The sequence below is a fragment of the Bos javanicus genome, chromosome 4, assembly GCF_032452875.1.
Source record: "Bos javanicus breed banteng chromosome 4, ARS-OSU_banteng_1.0, whole genome shotgun sequence".
Lineage (NCBI taxonomy): Eukaryota > Metazoa > Chordata > Mammalia > Artiodactyla > Bovidae > Bos > Bos javanicus.
The window spans coordinates 19,012,494-19,021,397 of NC_083871.1; the positions used below are offsets into that span (position 1 = coordinate 19,012,494).

At 40.9% G+C, this 8,904-nt stretch overlaps 1 pseudogene; it reads left to right on the forward strand.

Annotated features, from left to right (window-relative positions):
• Nucleotides 1-8,029: 8,029 nt before the first annotated feature.
• LOC133246778 (AP-1 complex subunit sigma-2-like) lies at nucleotides 8,030-8,646 on the forward strand (annotated as a pseudogene).
• Nucleotides 8,647-8,904: the final 258 nt, after the last annotated feature.

The window sequence follows — 8,904 nt, forward strand, 5'->3', positions numbered from 1 at the left end:
ATTCATACTTTGGGGACATCCAGGAGTCAGACACGACTGAGCGACTGAACTGAACTGAACTGAGTACATATTCAAGAATGGCCTCTCCAGTTTTAATGACACATTCAGGAAAATTTAATTTTTATAATAACTTTGCCTTCTTTGGGAGAAATTATAGGTAGACAAACAGACATGTAAGTGTGTGTGTATTCCTATACAGGAAGAATGGAGAGGAAGAGAGCAAACATATGTAATATGAGCCCCACTGGCCTCTTCAAATGGAAATAGATACTGAAATACTTCAATTCTAAGGATATGATATGTAATGTCAAAACATTCACTGGTAATTAGGAGCTCTAACCATTATGGTATATTAGAAAACACTGGTATGTATTTACTAAACAAGAAAATGATGAGAAGTTATTATTTAGGGATAAACTAAATACATTATGATAATCAGGAAAAAGAAAAAAAGTATTGCAGAGAGGAGTCTGCAAAAACTATCTGATCTAAACATGGTTTGAAACTTTGGCACTTTTAATAAACTAAATAAAGATGGTTTGTGCCTTTTGTACCAAAACTGACTCGGGAAGAGAAAAGTCTGATTGGAAAAATCTGAATATATGTTAAAACTATTTGCTGTGAAAGCAATAACTAAACTGAAGTGTTAAGTCTGGAAGTTAAAAAGAAAAAGAAAAAGTAACTCTAGCAAAGTTGTTTTCAAAGATATTTATATTACACTTACATTACATACTTTTTAATACTAGCAATCTGTTACTTAATGATATCTGATATTCATGTGTGTTTATATTCCTCTTATGACTAAGTAGATAATGAAAATCATTTCATATGCTTCCTGGTTACTTGAAATTCCAGTTTAAATCTTCTGCCCACATTATCTGAATTTTAATTAATTTATTTTTATTCAAGGTTTAATCAGTTTAAATATGGGGTAAATATTGATATATTAAGGCTTAAATTTACCTTTTCATAATTTGTTTTATAATCGATACTCTGTTTCCCTCCCTCCCTTCCTTCTTTCTTTCTCTTTTTCTCTCTCTCTCTTTCTTTTTGGTAGGTCAGGGGTAAATAATTGGATATGCCCTAGTCCTTATGCCTCAGATTGCCCACAATTTGCTTTGCATTCTTCATATTATTTCTCTATGTACTTAATTCTGAATATTTTCTAATAACCTATATTTTAAGTTAATAACTCTATATTCAATCCTCTGCCTATTGAGTACTAAATTTCAGCTTTATTTTTATTGCTATAGCATATGACCTTGGATAAGTTAAAGGATCTTAAAGAGTGCACAAAAAGCTATTTGATGAATTAGATATGAAAAACAACCTCAAAATCTATTTGCTTTCAGCTCACTCTTAACTTCGGATTATAAAAAACTAGAATTTTTCTGCTTTATACTCAAATGTTTCATAAACATACTAATTTCATTATACAGCTAAAAATTACAAATAGTCAGACACAACTGAGCGACTGAACTGAACTGAACTTATAATAGACATTATAAGTGTCTACCCAACATTCATTACAGGCACGTGGGGCAGAGAGATCAAGTTAACTCACCCACAGAAAACTAGAAATTTACACATCATGTGCGTGTGTGCACGCTCAGTCATGTCCGATTCTTTTGCAACCTCATGGACTATAGTCCACCAGGCTCCTCTGTCCATGGGATTATCCTGGCAAGAACACTGGAGTGGGTTGTCATTTCTTCCTCCCAGGGATCTTTCCAACCCAGGGATCGAAGCCCTGTCTCCTATGGCTCCAGCAAATAGATTCTTCACCACTGAGCTACCTGGGAAGCCCTTACAAGTCATGATTTGAACCCAAATTTCTTTGACTACTAAACTCAGGGTCCTAATACTGGTGCTAGATTGATATAAAATTCAGATATAAAATTGTTCAACTGGAAACCAATTTTGATACATACGCCATCATTTTATAAAGGACAAAGCTATGATGTATGGTTCTCCGGCACAGTAATTTTTTCCAGTAGTACAGAGAAATAGAATTATTAAATGAAGCTTTCCCATCAACTGTTTGGAGGCATTTAAACAATGTCTACTGACAGGTGAGAAAAGACACTGGCACAGTTGAAAGAAGTCTAGTTTGGTAATATGGAAAGCAGAATTGTCATTATTTGTGATAATTTTTTCTCATATTAAAATTTTTATAATCTCTGAAGCAAGTGATACAGGAATAATTTTGTAATTCAGGTTGGGAAAGGATTTACATATTTTGGGTTTTGCCTCTGGCTGAAGTCTTCCTTACAGTAGTGATACCTTGAACAGTCTATATAGAAGAGGCATGATTTTCTCTCTCTGCAATCAGAAACTCTGCTTATTGGCTTTTCTTCACTCGGTCCTTAACAATAATGCCAAAAGTAAAGGTTTAAGAAGCATTTGTTTCCTGGCATTTCTGAAATGAATACCTTGAATAATACCTTTTCTCTCATTCTCAGAATAAACCAAAATATAGAAAATTAGCTTCCCCAAGAAGTAGCCACCTTTCAAAAAGCCTTTTTAGGATGGAGTAACCTGTGGTTGATGAAGTGCAAGTGTACTTTCAATGCCACTACTTATTTCTAAAAAGGATTCGGTCAAGAGTCAACAAAAGTGCCCCTGAATAACTTCATTTGAAATTATAGCCACTGTTCCTTCACCAAATTAAGGGGGAAAAAAAAGGAAAAAGAAAGTGCCTAAAGGGGAGTGAGCAAATTTAGCTATTGTAGGAAAGAAAAGGAAATGCAACAATTGGTACCCAAAGCCTGTTTGGTCAAGTTAAAGGAGTAATTCAAAGAAAATGAGTACTTGTAGCATGCAGACTTCAACTCTTTTCACCAGGCTCCAGACTGCAGGCTGTCACTGGCAAAGAAACGAAATGATGCGCTGGCTGTTTCTGTGCAGCTCATATTAATTTAAAACATGGGAACCTGAGGCACTTGAGGAAGAATGACTTTTCAATGTGAACAAGTAGCAGTGACTATCATTTTACTCCCCATCCCCCAATCTGTCTCTCTCTGTTCCTTTGTCTCTATCTCTCTCTCTCTCAATCTCAGCAGTGCCCAACCTCATGCCACTCAGGTACCACACTGGAGTTCAGCATTTCCCTGGAAAAAGCATGGGAGTTGGGCTCAAGCGCGGCCGAGAGGAGCTACCCCACGTCCGAGGTCAGGGGCAGAAGCCGGGAGGACCTCATGCCCGAAGGGAGGCGGCTGGGAGGAGTTGCCCCGCATCCGAGGTCAGGGGTGGTGGGCAAGAGTACCAGGCTGCGACGGTGCAGGAACGGCCAATAGGAGCTGCTCCAGTCTGAGGTCAGGGGCGGCAGCTGGGAAGAGCTGCCCCACGCCCGAGGCCAGGGGTGGCAGCCAAGGACGTACCCCACACCCGAGGCCAGGGGCCGAGGCCAGGAGGAGCAACCCCACCTCCAAGGAGCAGTGGCTGTGTGGGCACAGGAGGGCCTAGAGGAGCTATTCCACGTTCAAGGTCAGAAGGGGCAGTGGTGAGGAGATACTCCTCGTCCAAGGTAAGGAGCAGTGGCTGCACTTTGCTGGAGCAGCCGTGAAGAGATACCCCACGTCCAAGGTAAGAGAAACCCAAGTAAGATGGTACGTGTTGCAAGAGGGCATCAGAGGGCAGACACACTGAAACCATACTCAGAGAAAACAAGTCAGTCTAATCACACTAGGACCACAGCCTTGTCTAACTCAATGAAACTAAGCCATGCCTGTGGGGCCACCCAAGACAGGCGGGTCATGGTGGACAGGTCTGACAGAATGTGGTCCACTGGAGAAGGGAATGGCAAACCACTTCAGTATTCCTGCCTTGAGTACCACATGAACAGTATGAAAAGGCAAAATGATAAGATACTGAAAGAGGAACTCCCCAGGTCAGTAGGTGCCCAATATGCTACTGGAGATCAGTGGAGAAAAACTCCAGAAAGAATGAAGGGATGGAGCTAAAGCAAAAAGAATACCCAGCTGTGGATGTGACTGGTGATAGAAGCAAGGTCCAATGCTGTAAAGAGCAATATTGCATAGGAACCTGGAATGTCAGGTCCATGAATCAAGGCAAATTGGAAGTGGTCAAACAAGAGATGGCAAGATTGAACATCGACATTCTAGGAATCAGAGAACTAAAATGGACTGGAATAGGTGAATTTAACTCAGATGACCATTATATCTACTACTGTGGGCAGGAATCCCTCAGAAGAAATGGAGTAGCCATCATGGTCAACAAAAGAGTTTGAAATGCAGTACTTGGATGCAATCTCAAAAATGACAGAATGATCTCTGTTCATTTCCAAGGCAAACCATTCAATAACACAGTAATCTAAGTCTATGCCCCAACCAGTAACACTGAAGAAGCTGAGGTTGAACGGTTCTATGAAGACCTACAAGACCTTTTAGAACTAACACCCAAAAAAGATGTCCTTTTCATTATAGGGGACTGGAACACAAAAGTAGGAAGTCAAGAAACACCTGGAGTAACGGGGAAATTTGGCCTTGGAATTCGGAATAAAGCAGGGCAAAGACCAATAGAGTTTTGCCAAGAGAATGCAAGGGTCATAGCAAACACCCTCTTCCAACAATACAAGAAAAGACTCTACACATGGACATCACCAGATGGTCAACACCGAAATCAGACTGATTATATTCTTTGCAGCCAAGATGGAGAAGCTCTATACAGTCAGCAAAAACAAGACCAGGAGCTGACTGTGGCTCAGATCATGAACCCCTTATTGCCAAATTCAGACTGAAATTGAAGAAAGTAGGGAAAACCACTAGACCATTCAGGTATGACCTAAATCAAATCCCTTATGATTATACAGTGGAAGTGAGAAATAGATTTAAGGGACTATATCTGATAGATAGAGTGCCTGATGAACTATGGAATGAGGTTGGTGACATTGTACAGGAGACAGGGATCAAAACCATTCCCATGGAAAAGAAATGCAAAAAGCAAAATGGCTGTCTGGGGAGGCCTTACAAATAGCTGTGAAAAGAAGAGAAGTGAAAGCAAAGGAGAAAAGGAAAGATATAAGCATCTGAATGCAGAGTTCCAAAGAATAGCAAGAAGAGATAAGAAAGCCTTCCTCAGCGATCAATGCAAAGAAATAGAGGAAAACAACAGAATGGGAAAGACTAGAGATCTCTTCAAGAAAATTAGAGATACAAAGGGAACATTTCATGCAAAGATGGGCTTGAAGAAGCACAGAAATGGTATGGACCTAAGAAGATACTAAAAAGATGTGGCAAGAATACACAGAAGAACTGTACAAAAAGATCTTCATGACCCAGATAATCACGATGCTGTGATCACTCACCTAGAGCCAGATATCCTGGAATGTGAAGTCAAGTGGGCCTTAGAAAGCATTACTGCGAACAAAGCTAGTGGAGGTGATGGAATTCCAGTTGAGCTATTTCAAACCCTGAAAGGTGATGTTGTGAAGGTGTTGCACTCAATATGCCAGCAACTTTGGAAAACTCAGCAGTGACCACGGGACTGGAAAAGGTCAGTTTTCATTCTAATCCCAAAGAAAGGCAATGCCAAAGAATGCTCAAACTACTACACAATTGCACTCATCTCACCCGATAGTAAAGTAATGCTCAAAATTCTCCAAGCCAGGCTTCAGCAATATGTGAACCGTGAACTTCCAGATGTGCATGCTAGTTTTAGAAAAGGCAGAGGAACCAGAGATCAAATTGCCAACATCCGCTGGATCATGGAAAAAATAAGAGAGTTCCAGAAAAACATCTATTTCTGCTTTATTGACTATGCCAAAACCTTGGACTATGTGGATCACAATAAACTGTGGGAAATTCTGAAAGAGATGGGAATACCAGACCACCTGATCTGCCTCTTGAGAAATTTGTATGCAGGTCAGGAGACAACAGTGAGAACTGGACATGGAACAACAGACTGGTTCCAAATAGGAAAAGGAGTTCATCAAGGCTGTATATTGTCACCCTGTTTATTTAACATATGCAGAGTACATCATGAGAAATGCTGGGCTGGAAGAAGCACAAGCTGGAATCAAGATTGCTGGGAGAAATATCAATAACCTCAGATATGCAGATGACACCACCCTTATGGCAGAAAGTGAAGAGGAACTAAAAAACCTCTTGACGAAAGTGAAAGAGGAAAGTGAAAAAGTTGGCTTAAAACTCAACATTCAGAAAATGAAGATCATGGCATCTGGTCCCATCACTTCAAGGGAAATAGATGGGGAAACAGTGGAAACTGTATCAGACTTTATTTTTTGGGCTCCAAAATCTCTGCAGATGGTGACTGCAGCCATGAAATTGAAAGACGCTTACTCCTTGGAAGGAAGTTATGACCAACCTAGATAGCATATTCAAAAGCAAAGACATTACTTTGCCCACTAAGGTTCGTCTAGTCAAGGCTATGGTTTTTCCAGTGGTCATGCATGGATGTGAGAGTTGGACTGTGAAGAAAGCTGAGTGCCGAAGAATTGATGCTTTTGAACTGTGGTGTTGGAGAAGACTCTTGAGAGTCCCTTGGACTGCAAGGAGATCCAACCAGTCCATTCTAAAGGAGATCAGCCCTGGGATTTCTTTGGAAGGAATGATGCTAAAGCTGAAACTCCCGTACTTTGGCCACCTCATGTGAAGAGTTGACTCATTGGAAAAGACTCTGATGCTGGGAGGGATTGGGGGCAGGAGGAGAAGGGGATGACAGAGGATGAGATGGCTGGATGGCATCACAGACTCGATGGACATGAGTCTGAGTGAACTCCTGGAGTTGGTGATGGACAGGGAGGCCTGGCGTGCTGGGATTCATGGGGTCGAAAAGAGTAGGACACCACTGAGCAACTGAACTGAACTGAAGGTACCAACAGTCAGAACTTCACCTGAAGGGTTTTTAATTCTCTGATAAAGTGGATAACTGCTTTTGGTCTTACCAAAAGCAAAAATAGCCAATATATTTTTAATACAAAGTTAAGCTCATTTCATTTTAATGTATTTTCCTGGCAGCTGCCTTTTTCTTTCTTCTGGTGTTCAGGTGAATGTCCAGAAAGCCAGCCCAAATACCAATGTTTTAACCACTTCTTCTTTAATTTCTAAAGGCTGCAGATGGCAGCCCAGCCACCTCAGATGTCCTCCACTTCATGGAATGCAAACAAATGTATATGGGGGTCAGAAATCTACTTTAAAGGAATAAAGCAAATGATATAAGCTAAGGAGTGGGGAGTTCTAGTCACTTGGACATGGCATGCTCCATAAATAGTCAAATGATTTTTAAACATGTTCTGCACCACCAACTCCGCTTTATGTAATGATCTCTACATTTCAGCTGTAAATATTTACCCAATATTTTTTAACTCAAATTCCTTAGAGAATGAAATTAATTGACCAAGAATGGATTATGACAGGGAACCCCTTGAGTCACGTGCCTATTCTTATCTAGTCAATCAGCACAGAAGTATTATGGTCACATATTTAACATACCAACTTATTCATTGTACATTCAGTTGGTTAAGGGCTATTCCTTCAGACATAGCCATGGGAGCGCCAAGCATTCTAATAGCTGACTTCTCCAACAGTACACACAGAAGGCAATGGCAGCCCACTCCAGTACTCTTGCCTGGAAAATCCCATGGACAGAGGAGCCTGGTAGGCTGAAATCCATGGGGTCGCTGAGGGTAGGACATGACTGAACGACTTCACTTTCCCTTTTCACTTTCATGCATTGGAGAAGGAAATGGCAACCCACTCCAGTGTTCTTGCCTGGAGAATCCCAGGGACGGTGGAGCCTGGTAGGTTGCCGTCTATGGGGTCGCAGGAGTCTGACATGACTGAAGCGACTTAGTAGCAGCAGCAGCAGCAGCTAACAGTATAAAGGTCTTTCCTAAAGACTTAGAAACACAGTAATCTAAAAATACAAGAGACGTTAAGAACTCTGTATTTCCCCAAAATAATCTATAAAGTGACAGCAAGACAGCTTCTCTTCCTCAGCTCAGCGACAGGGGCTGCCCCTCAGTCGCCGCCGCCGCTGCGGCCAAGCCGTGCCCCGCCCGTGACCCGCGGCTGCCATGCAGTTTATGTTGCTCTTTAGTCGTCAGGGAAAGCTTCCACTACGGAGGTGATGTGTCCCATTATCAGACAAAGAGAAGAAAAAGATCACAAGAGAACTTCTTCAAACCGTTTTAGCATGGAAACCTAAAATGTGCAGCTTTCTTGAGTGGCGAGATCTGAAGATTGTTTACAAAAATATGCCAGTCTGTATTTTTGCTGTGCTATTGAGGATCAGGATAATGAACTAATTACCCTGGAAATAGTTCATCGTTATGTGGAATTACTTGACAAGTATTTTGGCAGTGTGTGCGAATCTGATACCATTTTTAATTTTGAGAAGGCTTATTTTGTTTTGAATGAGTTTCTTTTGGGAGGAGAAGTTCAGGAAATACCCAAGAATGTCCTTAAAGCAACTGAGCAGGCTGATCTGCTGCAGGAGGAAGCTGAAACCCCACATAGTGTTCTTGAAGAAATTGGACTGACATAACTCCTCTCCCCTATTAATGACTTCCTGTGGCATTTCACACACTGTAGATGGTCACTGCCTTCATGCCCGTGTTAGCATGGTGTAAGATGATGTCTTGTCAGTATTGCTGTTCTGCTAAGCTGCTTCATTCAGGCTTACACAATTTTTATTAACTAAATTAACTAAAGGGAACTTTGGTTCATCAAGTGATAACAAGGGACTTAAGTATCTGGCTATTTTGAAGTTTTTAGGGCTGTTTCTCTTGCATAGGTTATTATCATTACCTCGATTATGTATATCTATGAGTATGACACAATCAGGCAATATACATTTATTATTCTCTTTGGCAAAAAAATCTTGTGAAACCTGGTTTTATGAAATCAAAGATCACTGCATTTC